This window comes from Panthera tigris, chromosome C1 (genome assembly GCF_018350195.1).
Source record: "Panthera tigris isolate Pti1 chromosome C1, P.tigris_Pti1_mat1.1, whole genome shotgun sequence".
NCBI classification, from domain to species: domain Eukaryota; kingdom Metazoa; phylum Chordata; class Mammalia; order Carnivora; family Felidae; genus Panthera; species Panthera tigris.
The window spans coordinates 49485047-49510888 of record NC_056667.1 but is presented as its reverse complement, the minus strand read 5'-3'; positions in this window follow the sequence as shown (position 1 = coordinate 49510888).

Sequence of the window (25842 nt, the reverse complement as noted above, 5' to 3'; positions counted from 1 at the left end):
GGGGGAGTAACATTTTAATGTTTAGCTGGCTGTAATCATAATTAAAGGTAAACAAATGAACCCATCCTTTGTTTTTTAAACAGCTTTATTGAGGTACAATTGATATACAAAGAACCACACATATTTAATATATACAATTTGATGAACTTGGACAGAGACAAACACCCATGGTATCATACGCACAATCAAGATAATAGACATATCCAACACCTCCAAGAGATTCCTTGTGTCCCCCCAACCCCGGACCATTTTGGGGGGTAAGAACACTTAACATAAAGTATACCTTCTCAACACTGCATTGTTAACTACAGGCACTATGCTTGCACAGCAGATCTCTAGAACTTACTCATTTGGCACAGCCGAAACTTTATACCCATTGAATAATAGCTCCCTGTTTCCCCTACCCCACAGATCTGTCCTATCTTGGACACACAACACAGTACGCTGCAGAGGTTCTTGAAGACCACAGGTGATGTCACGCAAGTGAGCTGGTAGGATAGTCAGAGAGAGGAAGCCTGTATCTCGACCAAAGCCAAGGCTGCAAAGTATGAGTTTACAATTCACAGAAGGAGAGCTTAAAGGGAGCTCAGAAGGCTCCAGCCACCACATTTTACAGCTGATAAAACCGAAACTAGCAGAGTGAAGTAGCTAGCTCATGGCCACACAGCTGGTAAAGAATTAATCCCCGGTCCAGGGCCAGTGTCATTACATCATGCACAGGATATTTTGCAGGAATGGAAAAGGAGCAAACAACTATCTGTGGTATCAGAGTGGAAAAGAGGCCTGGGCAAGTGAAGAAACAGTGAATCTGATAGAAGACAGAAAACGGTTAATCATCTAAACCAAAGGGATGGCTATAAAATCGAGGCTGGTACCCGAAAGATTTACCCAAACATGTCCAGACAATTCAAGGATAATTTTCAGGAAAAATAAGGGAGGGTGGAGATGAGAGCAACAATCTAGAACTGTAACTTGGTGTTAAAAGTTGTGAGCTGAACTGGTTCACTATTCTGTGCTGTTTGTGACCTTGGGCAGTTCAATCTCTCCCTCTGGCTTCCTTCTCAGTAAAATGTAAATATCAGCAGCCTCACTTCTTGGGGTTTTGATAGGATTCAATGAAATCATGAGTGTGAAACTGTTATAAATTTAGGTTTCTATTCCATGAAGGCCTACACCACCAACAATTGTTTATAATACAGCACAGAATACAGAATATAGATAGTCGTATTTATCCAAAAGGTTTTGGAATAGAGATTGTGTGTGTGTGTGTGTGTGTGTGTGTGTGTGTTTATCTATATCTATCTGTATCTATGCACACATACATATATAAACATGCACACAAAGTCTCCATTCCAAACCTTTGAATAGAGGTAGGATAAATCTGATTACCTACCTACCTATATATATGAGAGAGATAGAGACACCGTTAAAATGGAAATAAGGTGACATCAAGGCCAAGATTAGCAATCAAAATACATTCAATGAGATTCTATGTACTTTTTTAGGGTTGACTTGCAATTTTCCTTTGAGTTTCTTAGTAATCAACTTAAAAAAGAAAAGGTAAAAACTTATGAAATACATGATATTCATAGGATAATAAAATTCAAATCCAAGAAGGGTTGTTCAAAAGCAACACAGACATTCTGAGGTCTGAGAAAATGGGCCCCGTGACCTCCTGCCACCCGCATCACCATCACTGCATACATACAGACAGACCAGGGTTGTCCTGAAGAGGACAGTCTTCACTATGACGTATTGAACCAGGTACTCAATCCCTGGATGAAATTCCAGCCAGCCTAAGGACAGAGGGAGTAGGAGGATGCCGGCTTCTAAAATTACAATTTTAGGAACTCCTTGGCTATAGCTTAGTGCCCTGGGCTAGTGGTGCTAGTGCTCAGTATCTGGTAAATTAGAATGTGCCGTCAGTGTCTATAGTCCCAGAAAATCAGCAATAAAGAAAGGAAAGAGCCAGTTGAGGTCGACTCCTCTGACCCTGGGGTTTTTCACACTCACTCTAATATTCCTAAGATTACATCCCACCCCCCACCCACCCCCCGAAAATAGTATGGAAAGGAATAGCATGGGAACTGGCAAACCCAGCTGGCGTGGACACTGAGTCCAGACTCTCTTTTCCAGCCCATGTCTTTAGCTCTTCAGCCTCTCTTGACCTCTCTCTTTCATAAGGTGACTCAAAATGGGATCAGGAAAGGGAACTCCAGCAAAGGAAGTTATAGAATTGGGGTTATTGTTGTATCAGACACACAAGCAAAAACAAGTAGGTAGCTTGTCTCAAAGCCCAATCAGTAGGCTAAGAATTAGGCTTACACGTTGGCCAACAACATTACAAAAGAAAAAATAATGTCAAAAGCCTTTGTGGGTCAGGATAGGGAGACAAGTTACTATACTGGTAGATCCCTTTTGGGAAATGACAATCTTTTTTTTTTTTTAAGCTTTTTTCCCCCATTTTTTAAAGTTTATTTTTGAGACATACAGAGAGAGAGAGAGAGAGAGAGAGAGAGAGAGAGAGAATCCGAAGCAGGCTCCAGGCTGTGAGCTGTCAGCACAGAACCTAATGCAGGGCTTAAACTCACCAACCCTGAGATCATGACCTGAACTGAAGTCAGAGGCTTAACCGATTGACTCACCCAGGAGGCCCCCCCTCTTTAATTGTGATTAAAAAGTACATAACGTTTACATTATAAGCATTTTTAAATGTACAGTTCAGTGCCTTTAAGCATATTCATATTGTTGTGCAGCCGTCATCACTATCCATCTCTAGAAGATTTTCATCATCCCAAACTGAAACTCTGCATCTATTAAACAGTAACTTCCCATTCCTTTCTCTCCCCAGGCCCCTAGAAACCATCATTTTACTTTCTGTCTCTATGAATTTGACTACTCTAGGTACTTTATACAAGTGAAATCATTCAGTGTTTGTCCTTTTGTAAGTAGCTTATTTCATTTAGTATGTCTCTAAGGTTCATGCCTGTTGTAGCATGTGCCAGAATTTGCTTCTATTTTAGGTTGAGAAGCATTCCCTGGTATGTAGATACCACATTTTGTTTATCCATTCATCCACTGATGGACACTTAGGCTGCTTCCACCTTTTGGCTATTGTGAATAATGCTTCTATGAACATGGTATATAAATATCTATTTGGATCCCTGCTTTCAATGTTTTTGGGCACATCCATCAGAAGTGGAATTGCTTAATCATAGAGTAACTCTATTTTTAACTTTGGTGGTGGTGGGGGGAAACAGCAACCTTAGTTTATCTTTGGGAAAAAAAATAAACAAATTCTTTAATGACTTGTTTCATTTATGGAGTTGATTTCATGAGCATCAGGAATCTTGGATTCTTATTAACTGTGTGCTCTTTGAAAGTCACTTGAGTTATCAGAAACACTCTCAATTTCCTTGTCTGAAAAAATGATATCTTTGAAATAGTTGATATCCAAGGTCTTTGAAATTCTAAAGATCTATAATTCTGCATATTTCCTTGGTGTATGTATGGGTTCATCCATTTATGTCTTCATTCATTCACTTTGGAAATGCTGTTTGAATGCCAGGCAGGTCCTTCCCCCCTCAAAGATAAACATGGGTGATGGGGAGAGGAGTAGGAATGGGAGGAAGAAGGCTGGCATGATGGTTGAAAGAAGAAATAGAATGTACTGCAAGCCAGTAGGAGAACAGTACTAAGATGAAGGGATAAACATGGGTTGGGGACATTCTGGGCTAGTGACCAACTTTCAGATTTTACACTTTATCCTAACATTCATGGGGAGCCATTGTAGGTCTTAAAGAAGGTGGTAACAAGGTCAGTTTTGTTTTAAAAAATTACTCTGACAACAGTGTGGAGAATGGACTGTATAGGTTCAAAACAAGTTATCTATCTTTACTCCATTATCTCATCTTTTCCCTTTTATTTTGAAAGCGGGGAAATTAGTCAAGGTGTCCCAGGACCCATTGTTTCATCTTGGAGAATAATACTGTATTATCCTTCTCTCTACAATAAAAAAATATTTGGTCGCCATTTTCCCTGAACTGTGAAAACTACTCGCCATGGTTGTAATATATTAATATCTCCAGGTCATTAGTTTGCCAATTAATATTTTAGGACCATGACATTACAGCGATTTTAAAAAGTTTTGATCAGAGATTATTATCCCTTTATGTAAACATTAGAAGACTCAATATCACATATTAATATATTTTATGAAAAAACTTAAAATTCGTATTTGATTAAGTAAATTTTTCCTTAATTGGGATGCCAATATAAAGGAAATGCTTTATATAGAATTCTTTATGTAAGTAATGTAGTATTATAAAATCTTAAAAGTCCTCAGTGATACTGTTTTCCTTTTGTATATACCTCTTATTTTCTGTGCTATGAAAGTTATGAGGTATACTACACCAGCAGATTGTATACCTATGACAACAATGTATGATCCCTGAAGGACATTATTTTTAATGGGTGAAGAAAATAATTTGGTTTCTATCTTAGATCACATGAGTGCAGAAATGAGTTGTTTGGGAAAATACTCCAAGTTTTAATATGCAAGGGTAATTAATGCCTTGATTTACTGCAGGTATTAAGATTGATTCAACTACTAATGCCCTCTTCAGTAAAATAATGTTAGAAAGACTGGCATTTATCTTAAATAATTTTTGGCAGTTTGGCATAGTTTTTACTTTGTGTTTACCAAAGAAAGAAAACCAAAATGAGAGCGAGGAGAACCAATGATAAAGAGTGGTTTAGTTTGTCGAGGATGCTTGAAACAGCCAGTTTGTTACAAGCAGGGCCAGGCTGAGAACTGCAAGATTAAAGTTTGAAAGGTACCTGGTATATTTTTGGTATATTAAAAAAAATAAGTGCTTTTTCAAGAAAGAAGCCAAAGAATGGTACGTGTTTCTGGTTTTAACATTATTCCTATGAGTTTGCTAGTCCTCCCAAGAGCTATAAAGTTGACAATAAATTAAACTTATTTTAATTTGTCATGAGATAGCAGAGAGAAACAAAATTTTTCCAACTGGTCCTCTGCCAAAGTGTTTCTACCAGTCCAATTCACTTCCGAAATTTACACTTACTATTTAAAATTAAGAAAAAATTGAACTACCAAATAAATTCAAGTCTGGAAAACATTTACCTCGTGCCACTGTAGCCAGGCACTATATCAGGTTCTGGAGGTGCAGGAAAAGTAAGTGGTGATCTGGTCTTCAAAGAGGCAAGTGGCTCTTTAGGCAAGGCTGGGTGACCTTATATGCCAGAGGTCAGAGCAGAATAGACTTCCCCAGGTGAGTAAACACGTATGACGTGTTATACCAAATATCGAGGCACATCCTACCTCGCTGCTCACCTTCCAGTACCTTATAATTACTAGGACTATCTTTTGAAGAGTATTTGAACATCAGATTGCAATAAATCCTATATCCTTATGTGACAATATAATATTTGAGTAAATTCTGAAAATATAAAACGCATGATACTTGCTTCAAAGTGTGTTTAAAAAACACAGCCATTAGTGTTTGATTTAGTTTCTCGAAGTCAAAATTTGAAAAGACAATTGAATTTTATGTGACAGAAAATTGAAAGAAAGACTCATTGCAACATCACCATCAGGTGCTGTTTAAAATGCTTTACATTTTTTTTTTTTAATAAAAAAAAATTGACAAGGCAAGAGTTTTTCTCAGTAGATAGCAATGATACAGACATCCCTATTTCCCAGCTAAATGTTCCTAATTGGAAAGGCATGAAGAGCTTATAAAACTTGTCCCTTTTCTTTTTCTTTTGTAAACTGTGAATGTAACTAATGCCTCAAATCCACAGTTTTACAAGTGTCTATATTGTTTTGACATTGTTACTTGATCACTCCAGTTGTTTCAGTCAGCTCAAGTCTTGTGCTTTAATTTTTTTTTTTAATGTATAATGTTACTATTTGTCTTAAAGAGTATGCTAGGTGCAGTAATGATAGACTTCTATGGACTATAGATAAAATAATTGGATTAACTTTGTAGTACCCTCCCCCCCAAAAACCCTCTCCATTTTTCACAGGTTATGGTATGAAAGTTTAACGTAATAATCCTCAATTGAAATTAAAAAAAAAAAAAAACACTTCACTGATAGAGCAATTCCAATATGAGGAAATCTGAAGTTTTTTACTACCATATTTTATGTTACTTTAAAAATAAAAGCACGATCCATTAAGAAATCACCATAATTAATGTTTATAATATTCAGATATGTATGAGTATCATCAAGTGAAATGCCTGCTCACTTTAGTTCTGAAGCACCAGCACAGAAACAATTTTTACTAAAATTTCCTATAATAAGAAAGCTTAGTTTGCAATTTTTCCCCTCTTGGGGGGGGGGGGGAGGAGAACTTTGATACCACAAAAGTTTTAAAAGCAGACTCTCTTGCCTGAATAGGGTCTCTCTAAGGGACAAACCATAGTTATGTAGAAAATACTACAAAAAATATTCATTCAGATAAAGATTGGGGGAGAGCATTTCCAAGTTTAGAGCCCTGCCTAATAGCCAACAGAGTCTTTTTTGTTAGTTTTACTATGTTCACATGGGAATTCATACATTTTGGTGTATCACTTTTATAGTTATAAATCAGATTTATGCCCAACTGCGAGGCCCTGGAATCTGGGTCTTTAAGAAAAACAGAGAGTGGAGGTGTTGCTGCCATCGAAAGTGTGGCTTTCCTCCGAGTTGGTAGGCCGCTGCCCTGTGGGGCTTAGACATTAACATGCTTTCGTTTGTCTAATGACTGAATTAAACTACTCGTCTATCTCCAAGTCATTATAATGTGGAAATTGTGCACTGTGTACACATCGTGGGCTGTGAAACACCAGCCCAAACACACGACCAAGTTGGTGTGTTTTAAATGTCGGAGCACATGGGGTGGTTGGTTTTGAATTCATTTGCGCCTCATTTTTACTACTTGAGACACGCTCATTAAAAAGCTGTGCTTCAACTATGTTATATGTTCACATTTAACTGAGCTGGATTTTTCACGGCCCTGCTGCATCTGGCTTTTTAATTTGCCTTGAACAGGAGTATTCCCTCGTATCATAGACAATCCAGGCAGCCTTTACCAGGTAAAGTCAAGTCATTGGCTTGGCCTCTCCTTTCTCAATCTCTCCAAGGAAAATGGGCCTCTTTTCCAGCACACCCCTGGTACCCCCAGGTTGGGATTGCAGACAGAGATAGGAATTGCAGAACCCCCACCTGGAGGGCTGAATCACCCTCACTTTCTGCAGGGGCAAGCTACTCATTTGCAATCCTCTCTGCACTTAAACCCCTTAAAGTTACAAACAAACTTTGGGAAAGTTACATCACCATAAACAAAGACACAGTTCCTTAAATTATTATTATGCAACACTGTGTCATTACTCACGCATCGACATTGCAATTATCTTCCCACTTTGGCAAATATCACTACAGCGTTGTAGGCTGCTTCAGAAGTAAAAATCTAGGCTAAATATCTCAGTGCCAACTTTACACACGGAAAAGGTTTCCCACCCTCTCGAAAAACACTCAGGTTTTATCCTGCAAACAAAGTGAGGCGCCAAAGCTGTCTCCTAAGTCTTCGGAATCCCCTATTTTAAATGCAATTATCAGTCTGGTCTGACCCACAAGCCCGGCGATAGAGAACTATACAAAAATGAATTCGTGGAAGTGAAGTTCTGGATGTGCTTTTGTAAAACTCGCAGGCATCAATACACATCTGGTAATCAATTTGTTAATTACTGTATCCCTCAAAAAAACAAAAACAAAAACAAAAACAAAAACCAACAAGTTGTCTGCGATCGCTGGGTTGTGTCTCCCCCAGGTGATCTACAGATCTGGTAAGGAGACTGTCCCCACTGCCAACCCGCGCTGCTGTTCAACCGCTGCATCGCTTGGTGTTTAAACAGAAGACAAATCAAACATATTCTGGACACATTTTTATTAACAACTTGAATCCAGATAAAAAGGATCAGGTTGTAAAAAGGAAAAAAAAAATTGGTAACTAGTTGTCCAAGAAAAAAGCGAGACTGAGGACAAATGACCCGCACAAGAGCCTAGGACCATTTTTTTCCCTTGCTGTCGCAGAGCTGACAGGAGGCGGATGGGGTTGAGGAAGGGAGGGGGGAGGAACAGAGGGGGGAAAAAGAGGATTTAAAGCATCATCTCCCAATCTGCAAAGGTCTGGTCTCCCCAGTGCTCAGGAAGCGGTGGTAGCCATTTTCATTTTCTTTCTTTCTTTTTTTTTAAGAGCGTAAAAGGAAAATAAAACAGAAAAGGTATATATCCCCCTTCCTGCACCAACAGCTCGGCTCCTCCCTCCAGAGAAAAAAGTATTTAAAAAAATCTCAGGTACAAAACCCAATCCACAGGCATCCAGTGAGGCTTCTGCAGTCAACTCGATTCGATTTGGCGAGTTGCACTGAAGGAGACGTGATCTTGAAAAATCAATCCGTGCTCGCGCCCCCGCGCCGCCGCCGCAGCCGCCGCAGTGGCCACAAAATTAGCGGCTCCGAGGACATTTTTGCCGCAGTGCACGTCCGCCGTAACCACCGAGCGCTCGGGTGAATAATGGAAGTACAGTGTGGAGACAATCAAGTTGATTTATCACGCAAAATAATTCACTGCTCCAGTCCAGCTCGTGGTCTGTCACTTTAAATCACAAACGCGCGGATACACAGATCCGTAGGCCCCACACATGCATGGCACACGTGTGTGTGCGCGCGTGTGTGTGCGCGCGCGCGCAGAGCCGAGGGGAAGGATTCCGGGCTGCTTCGAGCGAGCTTACGCGGGGAGGGAAAGAGCAAAAGGGCCTGTCACCCCGACCCCCTACCCCCACCTTTTGCAGCGTGGACAAGTGGCTTGTAATGCAGCTTGGAGCAAAATAAAGTCTGAACAAAACTAGACTGTGAGACTAGCACGTCCCAGAGTGAAAGTGAGTGACGTTAACGCAGACTCTGTAAAGACTCGGATCACTTGCAGGCAAAACTAAAATCCTCTTTTTTTTTTTTTTTAATATATAAAAGAAAGCAAAGAAAATCATTAACTAGGTTCAGATCTAAAATACTGCTTTTAAAATGCACGCACATGTCGAAGACTCAGCGACTGTAATTTCTTGGGTAAACATCTGGTGAAGACATTCCAGGAACACATCTGAAAGGAAGAAAGGCGTAAGACAGCCCCTTCTTTATATATCTCGGGTCAAAAAAGGGTTGTTAAAACTTTTTTTCTTTTTTAGAGTGTGCTCTCGATCTAAATACCTTTATGAGCTCTAAGGGTCAGTTTGGTTTGGGAGAATGGGACCGAGCTGGGAGTGACGAGTCCTGGGTTCCAAGACACAATGGTGTGTGATGTTCGGGCAGGTCTCTTTTCCTATGGCCCCATTTTTTGCCCCCTTTTCTTGCTGATAAAATCTCAGGCGGTAAATGATATGTTTTCTGTGTGTGTGTGTGTGTGTGTGTGTGTGTGTGTGTGTTTCACAGACACTCCATGATTCTATCTAGGATGCAATGATGATGGGGTGGAAGAGGTTTTGATGTAGAGACAAAAAGAGGTCACATTCTTCAGGTGGCATCTGTGGACACTGGAGGTAATGAAAGTGATGAGTCCAGTTTGCCTGAGTCTTTAACAATAAAGATTGTGTCTATATTAAGAGCTACTATTGTCCCAGCTCTGAAGTATATATAGCATATAATGAGTGCTCTTTGAGAATGACAATGTAATCTTGTAATTATATTGGGGAGGGAGGGTCAGCCAAAAGGATTTTGAGACTGGAACAGTATTCAATATTCTTGTTTATTTGTAGCCTGTATATGAAATGCATTAAATCCCTTGGGTAATTCAGAGAATATTAACTTTTTAGTGGGTAAGAGTTCTTCTGTGCCAGATCGGCTGTCTAGATTGACCGGATTAATAGGATTAATTACTCCCTATCTACTTTTTCAGAAAACAGCTCCAAGCAGGGTCACAGGCAGGGGTGACTGTTTGACACCCCCCTCCCCCTTATCTCTGAGGTGAGCGGTCAAGAGTGTGAGTGCTAGAGCCATACCACTAGCTAGTTTTGACATGCACTAGCTGAGTAATCATAGACAAATTATTTGCTTTAGTTGTGCCTCAGTTTCCCACATTTATATAAGGGGGATTATAATGGCAACTAATTCATAGGGCTGTCGTCAGGATTAAATGAGTTATCATATTAAAGTGCTTGGAACAGAGCATGGCACATGTAACAAACAGCTCAATAAATGTTACAGGTTATTATTCCTCCAATGTAAACACAAGGAAAGCAAGGTCAGATATAATAGAGGAATCTTTGAGCTGCTCCTGGATTTCAACTAAGGCCTCTAAGCACTTTATTTTATCTGGCTTTTATGTCAGCTTAAAGCAAGGAGCTCAGCAGTCTTTATTATTATTAAGAATGGGCCAGAACATTCCCTACTAAAACTCCATTCCCATGCATACAGTAGTTATGAAATTGAAGAATTCTGCACTTGACCAGCTCAATGTAAATATGTAATATTGGCTCTATATGTTGAGTGTGTACTTATTGATGTGTGTTTTGACTATCCAGGTGGGAAGAAGCCAAGTTTTTTTTTTTTTTTTTTTCTTTTCCTTCCCCCTTTGGAGAGAAGTTTCCAAGGCATCAGTTCCTGACTGTTTCTGTTGTGGTATTCTTTGGTACACAACTTGTTACCTTAGGCCTAGCCGCTGTCATTGAATTATGAAGTCAAAACAACCCCAAATCTCTGGCGTGCTCCCTTTGTATCATTATTAGTTTAAAGGGGAAAAGCGGCATCCTGAATTTCTCTCCTCTCTTAATGACTCCCAGAGTCCAGACTTGAACAAGGCTTTAGGAAGGGTCACAGGCAAGGAATGCTTAAGGGAGCAATTCCACTAGTGTTTGCAATTTGGGATTGGAGGCGAGCTGCAGTTAAGCTTTATAGAGGAAGTGGAGATTAGGTGTTTTTCCAGAACAAGATAGGCGCTGGCAGGCCTAGTTAGTTCCCTGCTTGTTGGAAAGTCGTGTCCCCCTTCTTTCCTCCAGTGGCACCTGAAGCCCAGGTGCACTAACTGTTCTACCAGGGGCCGGCGAAGAGACCAGGCTGGCAGGCCTGGGACGTCCGGAGTGGCATCCGACACCAAGTTTAGAGGGCGGCAGGCGCATGGGTTTTAAGTTCAACTTTGGACAGAAAGCGTCAGCGACTGTTGCTGAGAGCCGCGAGAGAAAAGTTGATTCGTTCTAAGCGCTAGCGTGAGCGCTCCAGATACACTTGGTCAGTTAGATGAACACAATATCCTAAATAAATAAATCAATAAAAGACGGTGCGCTGCCTTCTACTCCACCTGCTTGCCCTCTTCCTTCCCTTTGTGGACGCGGAATGAGACTTTAGCTGGTGAAGACTCCCCTCTCCCCATTATCACAGGCGCACACCCTTCTAAAGAGGCTCTGTAAGATGCCAGAGAGGAAACCCAAGGTACCTATATTTCCAAAAATTTCGGGAGCCAAAGATGAGAAATCTGGCGAGTTTCTTTCCTCCCTGCCCGCAGCAACTTAGCATCCAGAAGCTGTGGGCGTCTGGCCGCGCAGAGCTTTCCAAGACGTCCGGCGTCCGGGGGACGACTTCACTGATCACAGACCCCAGTGGACCGCGGACTTTGCCAGTTTCAGAGGTACTGGGGAAACTGAGAGCAAATAAATTAAATCTACCACCAACCAGGACGACGGGGATCCCCCACTCCAGGCCTGGAGAGGGGTTGGGGCGACGGCAGGTGGACCGAATAAGCAGGAGGTGGGGAGCAGCCCGGCAAGGTCATGACCGTGAGGCCGCCAGAGGAGGCCGCGGTGCGCAGCGGCCGGGCGCCGCCCTCTGGCCCCGGAGCTGACCCCTCGGCGCGCCCCCTTCTCGGCAGCCCGCCTGGCGCATCCCTAGGGGAAGGAGGGAGCGACGCGGTGGAACCGACCCTTACTTTCGCGGTGGAAGCTGAAATCCGCGGGGCTCCCGGATGGCTGTCCCGTAAGGATGTTCGGATGCTCAGCACAACTGAACTTTAGAAGGGGCTCTTTGCACTGGTCCCCCTTTTTAATGGCAACCTGTGAGAAACTTTTGTGCCCTCCCCTCCGTGTCTTCTTGGCCCGGGAACTTGGCCCAGACGACCTAGTTCTCCACATTAATTCGTGGTCCCACCTACTCAGCAGCCCCTTCTCTCAGACAGACTTCTAGGGTGTCTTCTAATGAAGGGAACAAGTTCAATGCTTTTTTCCTTTGGGGGGAGCATTGCGTGATTTAAAAATCTCCTAGGTGTTACAAAACAAGCCAGACCAAACAACAAAACCAAAACCAAAATGCGCTGCTTTCCCGTGAGTGTAGAGTGGAGTCAATCCAAACCTTCCTTAGGCCAGTCTGAGTCTTTGGTCAGATAGTCGAGTTCCTGAATCTTTCAGGAAAACAGAGAGCCCTTTTCACACACTTCTGGAGGGGACTTAATAAGACTGCAATATATTACCACGTTTAAAAGGTTTTTGCAGAGGCAAGATTTCCTAAAAGCGACTTGCCAGCGATGCATGGAAAAGCAAATCCGCTTATAGAGAGGAGCCGCTGAAGAGGAAGGGGGGAGAAGGAGCCCCAATTAAAAACCGCAGTTTCCAACTTTTGAACCACAGCACTGATAATTGTGGGGATGTGGGGGCTGCTGGAATGTAGTGACTGCCTCTGGAGCAGACAGGTTGTAGACCTCCAAGGCTGTTTTCAGTGTTGGCTGGAAGTCTCCAGACTTCTTTTCCGGTAGCCTTTCCCCTCAATGGCCGAAGTTAAGTCCCCCCCTTTTGTGTTTTGTGGGTGTGTGCTCGGACCCTGTTTGTGTGTGTGTGTGTATGAAAAGCCTGGCTCCTCACACACTTGAAGTGCATAAGTTTTTGTTCTTTAGCTGGCAGAGTGTGGACCCAGGATGGGGATGTGGGTGCCAATGCGGGTGAAATCCTGTGTTTGTGCCAGTTTGTTGTCTGACCCCTCACCCTACTGCTGAGGAATGGGCCTAACACAGCCTTCATCTCCAGAAACTTTTGCTGGAGTTTCTCTCTAAGACAAATCATTTAATTATTTTGATCTGAAGGTTTTGGTATTTTGTATAATGAACTCAAGAGAAAAATCGCGGAGTGTGTAAGTTTTGTGATTTCTCTGAGCTTATAAAGGTTCTGGATCCCATAACTCTGAAGGGAAAATTACTAAGAGTCTTTTGCCCAGAAAGTATAACCTTCTGGGTTCATGAGGGTACGGATAAGGAAGGACCGCTTTCCATAAACTTTAACACATCCCAAACCAGTGCACCAAGTCTCAACTACCCCGCCTTTGGGAACACACATGCACCCCCCAGGTATTTCTGGTCGTCTGGTGGTTACCAGGCTATTTTGCAGCATGTTCTCAAACTATCTCTTTGAATGGCCATTCTAACTTTTACAAAGTTTCTTACTGTTTACCAGGATAAGTTGCACTTGCCCTGTGTGCAGCACAAGCTTGCCTTTGAGCCCTTGACATGCTTCCAACCCTGTACTGGGAGTGTTTTAAAGGTTACATTTTAGTCTTAAGGGATAAAAATGTTGCTTTCATCCTGTATACCCAGAGTGCTGGGGGTAGAGTGGCCAAGTTTGTAGGAAACCCGATCTCTTAGCTTTGCTAACATCAGGAGGATAGTTTCAACACACCAGTCCTTGCCTGCTAAAATGTCAGAGCAGAGTACTCGGGGCGCACTGCATACGGGTCACCTGTTTCTGTCCACCGGCGGGTCCCGCCTCCAGCGCCGGGGATGCTGGGCGTTAGGGATGTTACACACACCTGCAGATTTTAAAGCAGCCCATGAGAGCGGGAGTACCCCCTTTTCCGTCAGGGCTGCTTAATGTAGCAAGTGCTAGACTTTCACAAAAGGGAAAACATTTTAAGTCTGTCCTTTCTTAGGAAGCGCTTAGAGACCAGGCCCACCAATATTCCGGATAAAGTTAACGCTACAGAAATGTGTGGTGCATTAGGAGGCCGACTGGGGACTCAATGAAGACCAGACTGTTACAGTTAATCTCGCCTCCCTCTTTTTGTTTCCATGGCTCTATTTTTTCCTTCGGTCTTTTTTCCTTCCCTAAAGGGTTTCCTAACCCCCCCCCCCCCTTTTAAATGAAGTAGACACTAAATTTGAGAGTTAATGTTGCAACCAAACTCTTCGGAATCCACCGCTCAGTTCGCTACATCTTTGCTGCCTGTAATGAAATGACAGCCCTATTGTTCTTAAAATTCACCAAACTAACTCTTTCAAGTTCTTTGAGAAAGTGTAATAAGTCTTAATTGGAAAACACCGCCACCGCCCAGTTCTCATGTATTTTATTTCCTCAGATCAAGGAAGAGGACCCCAAGCGAAAGAATAAACTTTATGCAGATTATTTTTTAGCGATTCTTCTTACTAAATCGTGCAGCTCCACGCGATTCCCCTTGTACCTCTTCCCCCGGTGTCCTCACTAACCCACTCAGCAATTGTCCCCAGACGACTCTGCGGGTAGTGAAACCCTCCGAGAGGAGCCTCCACGTACTTGCTCCCTCGCTAAAGCGCTCAGTTTCAAAAGTTCTGAGAATATCTTCTTCAGAAACTACAAATGGAGCAAATCATTTACCTAAGTCATTCAAGAGCCTCTATAGGAAGGACTTTGGAGGATGATGATCCTTATAATGCGGTACTAATGAAAATCCCCTTGGTCCCTCTCTCTTGGCCTCACGAGGGACGGCGTCCGCTCCCTGTCTGCGGTAGAGAGGCCCCGGCCAGCGGCGGTCTGGCGGCCCCTCCTCAAGTGCCCCAGATGGCACAACCAGCGCGCAGAGCGACAGCAGCGGCTCCAGACGCCGCCGGGGCCACTATCCCATCCGCCGTCCCTGGCCACCCCCTTCCCGCCTCCCCCCACCCAGCGCGGGCCACTCCTAGGCTTTCCTTCTCGCCCTCCCCAGTGATTTTATGGGGGGGTGGGGGGGGGATGTAAAATGGGAACATTCCCTCCATCGTGATGCCCAATTGCTCAGCTGTCTCCCACCGGAGTGGATTGTAATTAAAATCCGGGAATTCAATTTTGCTGCGAAATCTTAGTTTCCTAGGGAGGGGCTGGAGGGAAGGAAGACCCTGCGGAGATCGCGGGCCAGAGCAGCCCCCCACCCCGCCGCCCTGCCTTCCCGTAGGGAAGATGAAAGCGAAGGGTCCCTGGAGGGACTAACAGGCTCCCCGCCCGGCCCCCCCCCCCCCCACCCCCATGGGGCTGAGGCTTTAGGGAAGAGGAGGCCGAGGCCAGGCGGCGAGTGCAGGGCGGGGGCTTCAGGTCCCGCGGGCCACCGAACCCCCCTTCCCAGGCTGGGGAGCTCTTGGCCCTGCAGGTGCACCCCCGCCCCCTTTTAGGCCCCTCCTTGGAAACCGCCTTCCGGCCCAAGTTCTGTTCTCGGAGGCTTTGAACGAGGCCTTTCAGAAGTTTTTTAAAGCTGCCCCGCCCCGCCCAGCACTCACGGGGTCACACTCTCCCCCATCCCTCCACCCCCGCTCCAGCTGCCGGCAAAAGGGGGTGCGGGGAGGGAGCGGAGGGGGCAGGCTCAAGGCCCCGGGATCCAAGCACAAAAACCAGGGGCGGCTGGCTCGGCCTAGAGCGCTTGGAGATCGGCGCCTGAACCCTACCTCGGAGGAAGCTCAGGCTAACTGCTCGCCCGGCGCGCCAGCCCCGAGTGGGGGAGGGCGGACAGGTGGAAGAGAGACCGGGCAGGGGGGCACGGCCACATTGCCAAGGTTCCTTTGCAGAGCTCGCCAAGAGACTATTTTAATTGGCCTTTAGGGGAGGCAGCTGGTGACCCGTGTCCACGTTCTCCAACTTCCCCTGAGCGAATCAGGGCGCCACCTACAGGCGAGCTCCAGGTAGCGGGAGGGAGAAGGGAGCGCCGGCCAAGTGCTGCGGCCCCTCCAAGCAGGGCCTGGTTGGTGCAGAGCCGCCTCTGAGCTCCGGCGTCCGAGTTCTGCCCTCTAGTTACGGGTCTGTGGGCAGCAGCAAGCGTCCGAGGGCCCTGGGGAGCGGGGAATTGGGGGGGGGGGGGTAAATACAGGAATTGGGTTATTATACCAAAGAATTTTCTCCTCCAGGCTAGTCTCAGGGAGTGAGTGCAGCGTGTTTCTTTGAGAAGAGTAGCTGTGTGGCCTTGGACAAGCTGCCTAATCTTTCTGAGTCACGGTTTCCTCATCCTTTAAAAGGGGAGCAGTGGTACAGTTTATCCCTCGCTTTTGGAAGTGTGAGCCAGCCACTTCACTTTCACCAAAGACCCACCTTGGTACCTGTTTTCGAAAGCAGAAAGAAATGGAAGAGGACTCTTGCAAAACTAGCCATCAGCGTTTGTGTTATGGCCAGCCCTCAGCCACGCAGCGAGTCCCCTGAGCAGTTAGAGTGGCGCCCCCAAGCTCCTGCCCCGGGAACTACAGTCAGCATCTCAGCATCCAACCCGTAAAGCTTTGAATTCTCTGTGAGCCTCTGTGCTTATTTTGTGAGTCCTTTTAACAAGATGTGTGGTAAGGTATCAGAACAGTCTAGGAGAGCTTATTTTTTTGGGCTTGGGAGCACTCACATTTTTTTCACATAGAATATAATAATAATTGTCTCTGTTTTACACCATTTCGGTCTACAAAAGGTTTCATAGAAACGCTCTACCTTCAGAAGGGGGGTGGAGGACCTGCGTCTGGCGGGGTCCTTGTGAAAATGAAATGAGATAACGTAGGTGAAAAACTATGGTGACTTGTAGGGAGTTTTCAACTATTTCTAAGATGAAAAACGGTTTTTTATCCTAAGAAATCGAACATACAAGACTTTGGCTAGCTGCGTGCTGTTTCTCGAAGATTAGGGCCTTAGAAGAAGATAAAGGGAACCGAAGAGGCTTGAGTGTCTGATTAGGATAGAAGGATGGGTTAGTGGAGGTTTTAACAACTACTCTCTAGCTAATCCCCTTCCCACAGACAAATAATAACCTATTTGTGGATCACTTACTATTACCACATACTAGTACCTCATTTAATTAAAAATTTTGCTACCACCTTCTAAGGTATGCCTTACCCCATTTTAAAGATGAAGAAATAAAGACATCAGGTTGCAAGGTATAATTGGTTCACCTTTTTTTTTTTCTCTACTTAAAAAAATTCCCATTCCAAGGTCCTCTGGCTGGCTCAGTCAATAGAGTATGTGACTCTTGATCTCAGGGTCATGAGATCAAGACCCACGTTGGGCATAGAGAGTACTTAAAAAAAAATTCCTGTCCCAGATATTTCAGAACCTACCCTTAACATCAGTTCGTTAAGCACATCCTATGTGCTTGGTTACTATATTAAATAATTGTACATGTGAGGTCTCCTGTAATTCTCATAATACCTCTGTGAAGTAAGAGTTCAAGTTCTCTCATCACAGAAGAGGAAATATTGATTCAGAGACTTCAGGGGAATCTGTTAACATCCCACAGCCAAGAGGTGCAGCCAGGTCATGGAGAGCCCAGATCTTCTGATTACACATCTAGATGCCTTCTGATGCACCATGACTTAGGATGGTCCCAACTAGTGTTAGCGCACTTTAAAAAGTTATCTAGAAAGGTCTGGCAGGAGAAGGGGACACCTTGGTGTTTTTCCTGTGTTGGAGGTATAGTAAATAGTAAACGATGGTGCTAATAGCCTTGGTAATGGTGGAGTGTGACAATGTTTCCTAAGGAAATACTGATGGTGGAAGAAGGGGGCAGGGGTGCGAAGGGAGAAGCCAAAGAATGAGCTGACTTACACTTTTATAAATATGAATAACATTAAAGAAAGAAATATGACCAAATCAATCAAATATCACTATAACAAATACCATTACACGGAAAAGGTTGGTACAGTGTGGCTATTGCCAAATCCTGGTATTTGACCTTGGCAGATAGTGCTTTGGTGATTCGGTTATAAAAATTATTTAGTAAGTATCTTTTACATTAAATATTTCTGCTGGTTCATGTCCATGTAATAGCAACATTTTATGATGAAAGGACTGGACTGTTCAGGGAGGAGAGTTACACTCCTTTCATTGCTTTTGTTTTTCCATTGTGTAGCGATTACTCATTAGTTCCGTTTCTTCTTACCTACCTAAGTACCAAATCAAACCACCATTCCTCCCCAGAACAACTGCCTTTCACATATGAGAATAACTAAACATACACAGGGCCTGAGAGTTAAATGATAAAATGCTTTGGCTTGGGGCATTGTGTGTAAATTCGTGCATTCCACTTTCTTCTTTGTCCTACTGGGCACCGCCATGATGCTTCTGCTTGCCAATGCATTACCAAGACCTCAGACTTCAACTGCCTTTCACCTTCAGCTTCTATACATTGTTTCCAATGATATAACAGATTTTCATTTAAAAAAAAAATTTTTTTTTTGACGCTTATTTATTTTTGAGACAGAGAGAGACAGAGCATGAATGGGGGAGGGTCAGAGAGAGGGAGACACAGAATCTGAAACAGGCTCCAGGCTCTGAGCTGTCAGCACAGGGCCCAACGCGGGGCTCGAACCCACGGACAGTGAGATCATGACCTGAGCCGAAGTCGGCCGCTCAACCGACTGAGCCACCCAGGCGCCCCTAACAGATTTTCATTTTGAAACAAATGCCACAGGAGATTCTTTAGCAGGAAAACCCAACTGGGTAACTAACACCATAAAGGTATCAAATTTAAGGTCAGATGGCTTTGGATTGTCGGTTTTGGGGAACCAGTTGGTAATTAGTTAAGAAGGAAAACATGTTGAAACCAATACATATTTGTGGAATGTATTTGACATGTTCCAAATGTTCTAGATGCTAACAGAGACATAACAGAGTTTATATTCTAAGCTTTAGAGTAGAAGCTTCTCCTCTCTTCCATTCCCTGGAGCCATGCCTTAGTGCTGTTGGAATAGTGATGTATATCCTAGCTCAAATGTCAAGCTGAAATATTTCCTTCTGAAATTACTATCTTCAGACTAGAATTTTAATGTAATCATTTCGTCATCTTTAGGTATGGTTATATAAATGAATGAATGGAGAAAGGACTTCAGGAAAGGTGGGAGCTATAACTATGGCCTCACCTCACACAGTCACCCATATATACATTTATAAGAGCTTTGCACTTGAGACACTATTTTATTCTCTAATGTGGAACTGTGCTTCTATGTCATGGAAACACCTATCAGTCATTGTAAGTGTGTGTATGGGTATATATCTATATCTTGGAGATATTAGCTACTTCTTTTTGGTATCCTTCTCCAACAGTGAGCAATCCAGGGCTCTTTTTAGTAATGAAAGGGCGGATTCAATCTATAAGCCAGTTTGAAATTCATTAGTGTTGACCTTCCCCAGTCCCAGTCTTAGAACTTTTGACTGTGGGTATCTCCCCAAGTCAATTGCAGGTCAGCTCTGAGAACGAATATACTTAATAAAATGGAATGGCTTTTTACAACAGACAGGTGTAGGGGTTTGTTTGAGATGCTGAACTGCTGTTCCTGATCATGGGGAATTGAATTTTCTGCCAAAGCCATTGGTGAGAGTCTAATAAACTGATGTTACATATTATTGGCATTAGATGGCCCAATCTGATGAGATAGTTGCTCAGAAAGTCAATTACTAGAATCCTGTAGTAAAAAGCAGTATTTCCAAAGAATTTTGATGCTACAAAAGATAGTAGTATAGCGTGGACTCCTGAGTGCCTGGAGACAACAGAGCTGACTGAATTTAAACAAGAGGGGCACAGCCACATGTTTATTTGAAGAACCCTTAAAGATGCCCTGAAGGAGCTTAAAGATCATGGGAGCAATTCTGAAATATTTGAAAGAGAAGAAGGGGTTATATTAACACGGAATGTTTTCAGGCTGAAGACATTGTCATATTTGACCCATATAATCTTCACTAACGTTGCAGCACAATGCTCCCATTTCACAGACGGGAACAGAGACCCATAATTATGTATGGTAAAGAGGTATAGATGAGACTTAGACCTAGTCCAGTCTGGACCCAAAACACATGTTTTCCTGCTTTATTCACTCAATGTCCAGCCCCTCAGCCTTCTCAATCTGGCCTCAGTTTACTTGTCCAACTTTATCTTCCAAAAGGAATGATTGGCTTTTTTCCTGTATGTTTGAGTTTGAGTCTTAATTATTGAGTCTGAGCCTACACAGAACAACATCTAATCTCCAAGTCACTTGCAGGGACACCCAGGTACAGGCTCTTGACTCCAAGAGCCAAGTCTAGTTGTACTCACCCTTTATTGGTACATCCAGCCTGGCGGCACCATTTGAATATTTAGTCAAACCAATTTATTCCTTTTCTGAAGTTTGCCCTCTCTAACCAGTTTGCAAATCCCTGTTTTCATTCTCAACAGCTGCCGGTGCCTGGGTCAGTGCTTTACACGTTGTTGTCTATCTAGAAATATTGGCTGGTTGCTTGTAACGCATCCAACCTGCCCTCACTTCTTGCTCTCTCCTGTCCCCCACCACAAAGGCTGGTGCAGAAATATGACAAAAGGGGCAGGTTCAGCCAGCTACTCCTCCCTCCGTCCCCAGGCTGTCACCCTCAGGCCCCAAATAAAAGGTTTAAGGAGGCTAGCTTCTTGCCTCAGCTCTAACAAACCCACACTTCCCTGTGGTCAGAAGGTTCTTTCCCTCCACAACCGCTGGGGCTGAACCTAGGCTCTCTTACTGGTACACCGACTGGGAAAGAGGAAACACGTGCGTGCTGTGGGTGTGTGTTGCCGGGGTGGGGGGGGGGCAGGAGACGGTAGCAATGGGCGGCGGGGCACAACGTGGGGTGGTGGTGGCGGGGAGAGAACGTTTTTCAGGGAACCCGAGAGCCACACTACTTGCGACTGCGACCCCCAACTGTCCCAAGGGAAACAGCGGGCCTAGCTCTTTTGTCAGTGAGGCATTTCAATCGCAGCGCGGCCGGCTCCGCTCAGGTGGCCTCGCGGGGTTCGCAAGCCTTCTCTGGGGGAGGGCGGGGGAGGCTCGGCCCTGGACGATTCCAACAAAGTCTCGACGGCAGGCACCAGGCAAGGAGAGGCTGAGAACCGCCTCCACTCCTCTCCCGCCATCGCAGGCCCCCTACTCGCGGGAACTCCCCAGCGGCCCGCGGAGGGGCAGGTGCTGGGCTGAGCCGGGCCGCCCGCATCCGCTGCCGTCCAAATGCGGGGTTTGTCTCTTTCCCGTCTCCGGAGACCAGGGTCCCCTCTCGCCCTCCGCGCTGGCCCCGCGGAAGGCACGGCCGGGGGAGCCCAGCACCCCGGCCTGGGCAGCGCGCTCGCCCGGGGACGCTGCCGGGGTGCCCGGGGAGGGGACCAATTCCTATCTCCACCCCAGCCTCCTTCAGCTGCGCGGTGCGCGCACAGAACGTCGCCGGAGTTGCAAGACACTTTCTCGAGTTGGGCTTTCCGTTTGTGAACGGGGTGAAAAGTTTATCCGGCCCCTAAGCGCGCCTCCTGTTACCCGGCGGCTGCTAGCGGACACCAGAGGGCGCCCTTTTAATGCGCTTCGGTCGGGGACCCGCGCTCTGGGAGAGCGGCCGCAGGAGGCTGCGCTGGGACGCCGTTTCCCCGGGGGGAGCTGCCGTCTCGGGGACACAACGCAGCGCCCTCTTCCCTGTCGCGTTCCCTCCTTGGTGGATAGGGTGTGTGTGTGTGTGTGTGTGTGTGTGTGTTTGGGGAAGTGCTGACCCCGCATGGCTCAGAAGGCCCTGCGGCGAGGCCCCCTTTCCCTCTTCGCGAGAGGCGGGCTACAGCAGGGGTTCACTCCCTGGCTCCTGTCACCGAATGTGAATGAAGGGTGCCTGCGACCTTCCGTGTGAGGAGCAGGAGGGGTTCCCCAACTGAAGCCGTGCCCCCCTCTAACTGCTAAGGAACAAGTCTGCAGGCGTTGTTCAATTGCAAACGACTAATTAATTTTCCAGCACTTGTGCAGAATACTTTAAAATGGAAAAATGAAGGTCTTCAATGAAAATGAAGCTTGATAGTGTGCACCTGCCACTAATGTACGGTGCACGGTAACTTCCCCTCATTAGAGAGATGACTTGGGTTGAGAACAAGTCATATAGTGAAAATCACTTCAACACGTGCCTGTTCATATGCATAAACTCCTGTGTACCAGATGGCAAAATATAATGACATCTTAAACAGCTAATTGCATAAACCTTGTAATGCAGATAATTGCTGTACCAAAGTAGGAGTTAATAATTTCCCACTGTATTGCCTGGCTTCAGAGTAATCCTTAAGGAAAGTTGTGACAATTCGAACACACTAAAGTTCACCAAGCGGTAATTAAAACTAGCACTTAAATCATTTGACTTTCAAACCCTTAATTATGATGCGAAAGAACTGCTTTGTGGAAATCCAGAATTTATGGATAGTTACATGATAACATTTAATGCCTATATTTCATCAAGTTTTCTTTCATGGGCCTCATGTGGCATAATATTATAGGGAGTCCATGAGGGTATAGTCTATTTCCCAAAATTATTTCAATAGTGGGAGCTTTGCATTTGGGAGCGTATTAACCTCTGCTCCCAGATGGGTCTGTTGATTACTTTCAATTTATGTTTATTTATAGAGCCCCTACTATAATAACTAATTCTAAGCCTCACCCTGTGCCTTGCATTGTTCTAAGCACTTATAAGTATTATCTCATTTAATCCTCGAAACAGCCAACTGAAACATGTATTGACATCCCCACTGTCCAGATGAAAAAACCCAGGCACAGAGATGCTCCGCAATTTGCTCAAAGTTAGCTGGAAGCCACGGAGCCAAAGTCAAGGCAGTCTGGCCCCAGAGCCCACGCTATTTACCATACTGCTCTCCTGTCCCCTGGGCTAAGCCAGGACCTTAGTAGTGCAATGTTTCTTACTCATTTATTTTCTGATCATATTTAGTAATAATGCTAAAATAACATTGTTAGAGTTATAAAAGGCAGTTGGCAGGCAGGTATATCGTTGTTGATTTTAACTTACTAGCTTACATCATGACATATTTCAGAAATAGATATCTGCTGTTTTGCATAGGACAGTTCTTCAACGGTACATAAGCCAAGAAAAGTAACTCACTTTTGAAACTCAGTTTTGATTATACCAACATCTAGTGTAAAAAGCAGGCGTAGCTTAGTGTTTCTACTTCTCTGTCTTCACAAAGACTAAGATTAGGTTTCAACACCTTAATGAGGATATGCAAGAATGAACATAGAAAAAATCTTCTTTATAGAATAGTGACATATAGTATTTTTTCTCCTTGTTCATATTGCAGTTTCCCTTTCCTCAGTTTGAGCAGGCATATGTAGCATAGGATGAGAGATACCAGTTATTTCCCTAGTATGGGGGCCATAGCATTTGAACTCCCACCAGTAGATTCCTTTCTGTGACTTAAGCACTCTCTCCTCTGGGCTGCTGCTAAGATCCTTAATTCAGTGGAAAGCATATTGGTCTAGAGGCCAGAAGGCTGTAGTCTCATTCTAGTTTGGTTGTGAGGCTGCAGTATGACCTTGGGCGAGTCACTTCAGCTTCCTGAAATTGTCTCTTTGCCGTATAAATAAAGGGCTTGGCTTGTGATTACCTCACATCCCTCCCAAGTGGATCATTCTAGAATGTTATGCAACTACAGCCCACCATTACTTGAGTGGGAACAAGATTTTTAGGTTGATTTTCCTTACAAAAGAAAATGAAAGTCCTGGATTTGGGGGGAATGAATGGACAAGTGTCTCTGGGGGGAAGAAGAGTTTAATGAGCATTTTCTCAGGGGCAGTGCTCAGGCTATTATCAGGTGAAATAAGACATAGTCCTAGACATCATGAGTTCTTTTTTTAAAAAATATTTTTATGTTTATTTACTGATTTTGAGAGAGAGAGAGGGAGAGCAAGTGCATGCTAAAGTGAGTGGTGGAAAGGCAGAGAGAGTGAGAGAGAGAGAGAGGGAGAGACAGAATCCCAAGCAGGCTTCACGTTGAGCATGGGGCCCAGTTCGGGGCTTGACATGGGGCTCAATCTCATGACTGTGAGATCATGACCTGAACTGAACTCAAGAGTCGGTCGCTTAACTGACGGAGCCACCCAAGTGCCCCTCATGAGTTCTTAATGCAGCGGGTGACACTGACAAGTAAGCAGAGGAGTACCATGAAGAGTGATGGAGATTAACTATAGAGACAGGAGTGACTCCTATGCCAGGCTGCAGGACTCATGGGAAATTTCCTGGTGGAGGTGATTGACTCCTGAGCTGAATTTTGAAGGATAAGTTGAGTTGACAGTGAATAGTAGAAGGGCATTCCATGCAAAGGACACTATATCCATGGTATAGGGAAGAAGAGAGAAAGCATGGGTCTATCTGGGAACTGAAAGGAGGTCATTATTTCTGTCTGTTAAAGTGTGAGTTTGAGGAGGAGAAGGTCTAGGCAGGAGAGGTAGGTCAGATCTCAAAAGGCTCTCTTAAGGAGTTTGGACTTTGTTAGTACAGGGTAGTTCAAACTGAAGTTTGTCTATTTTAGGATGTTGCTTAGGTATTATACTAATTTCCGAGTTACCAAAAAGAAGTTTTTTACTCATTTACTTTGTCTGCTTTTTTAAAAAAAATTTTGTTTAATGTTTTTATTTATTTTTGACACAGAGGGAGACAGAGCATGAGCTGGGGAGGGGCAGAGAGAGAGAGGGAGACGCAGAATCTGAAGCAGGCTCCAGGCTCTGAGCTGTCAGCACAGAGCCCGACGTGGGGCTCGAACTCACGAACTGTGAGATCATGACCTGAGCTGAAGTCGAACACTTAATTGACTGAGCCACCCAGGCGCCCCCACATACCCTTTATTAAAAAGCAGACAGGGGCTCCTGGGTGGCTCAGTCGGTTAAGCAACTGACTTCAGCTCAGGTCATGATCTCACAGTTCGTGAGTTTGAGCCCCGTGACGGGCTCTGTGCTGACAGCTCAGAGCCTGGAGCCTGCTTCGGATTCTGTGTCTCCCTCTCTCTCTCTCTCCCCCTCCCCTGCTCATACTGTATCTCTGTCTCTCTCTCTCAAAAATTAATAAATATTAAGAAAAAAATAAAAATAGAGAGTATGTGAATATACACCAGAAGGAGGAGCCCTACTTTGGCCACTGGAGGGCTGGAAGTCAGTTTTTCCTCCTTGGTGATCCTCAGTAAACCAGCTTTCATACAGTCCTACCCCCGTGGAAAGGGATGGCCTCCAATGCTAAGCCTCTAAATCCCTCCAATCCCCAAGCTGGTGGTTTATTTTACATACCAACAAAGAAATCAAAGTCACAATGATAGCAAAAGACAGGACAGGGAACAGTTAGAATCCTTTTTAAATTGCTTTAAAATGGCAAATCTCACCTATGTTTATAAGGAAATCATTTCTCAGAACCTCTGATCTGATTTTAGGAGTTGAACATTATTGCTCTCAAGCACTGTTGTTGGAAGTATACATTGATAATGCTTTTCCGGAAGTCAACTTGACAGTATATATGACGCTTTGTATCTTTTGAACCTGTAGGAATTTGTCCTAAGGAAATAATCATGAACTGTTCAAATATTTGACAGAATAAGGTCTGTGATAATGGTTTTATAGTGATGAATAATTAGAAAAATTTTGATATACACTTTTAGAGAATTATTCAGATGAATTATGGTATATACATACTAGAATACCATAAAGCTATCAAGACGTTGTGATATAGTAAATGAATAAATTCTATTATAAAATAAGGATAGTGTGATCTTATTTTTGTTAAAAATGTATATATGCATAGGAAGAAGAAGGAAATATATTTCACAATGGTAA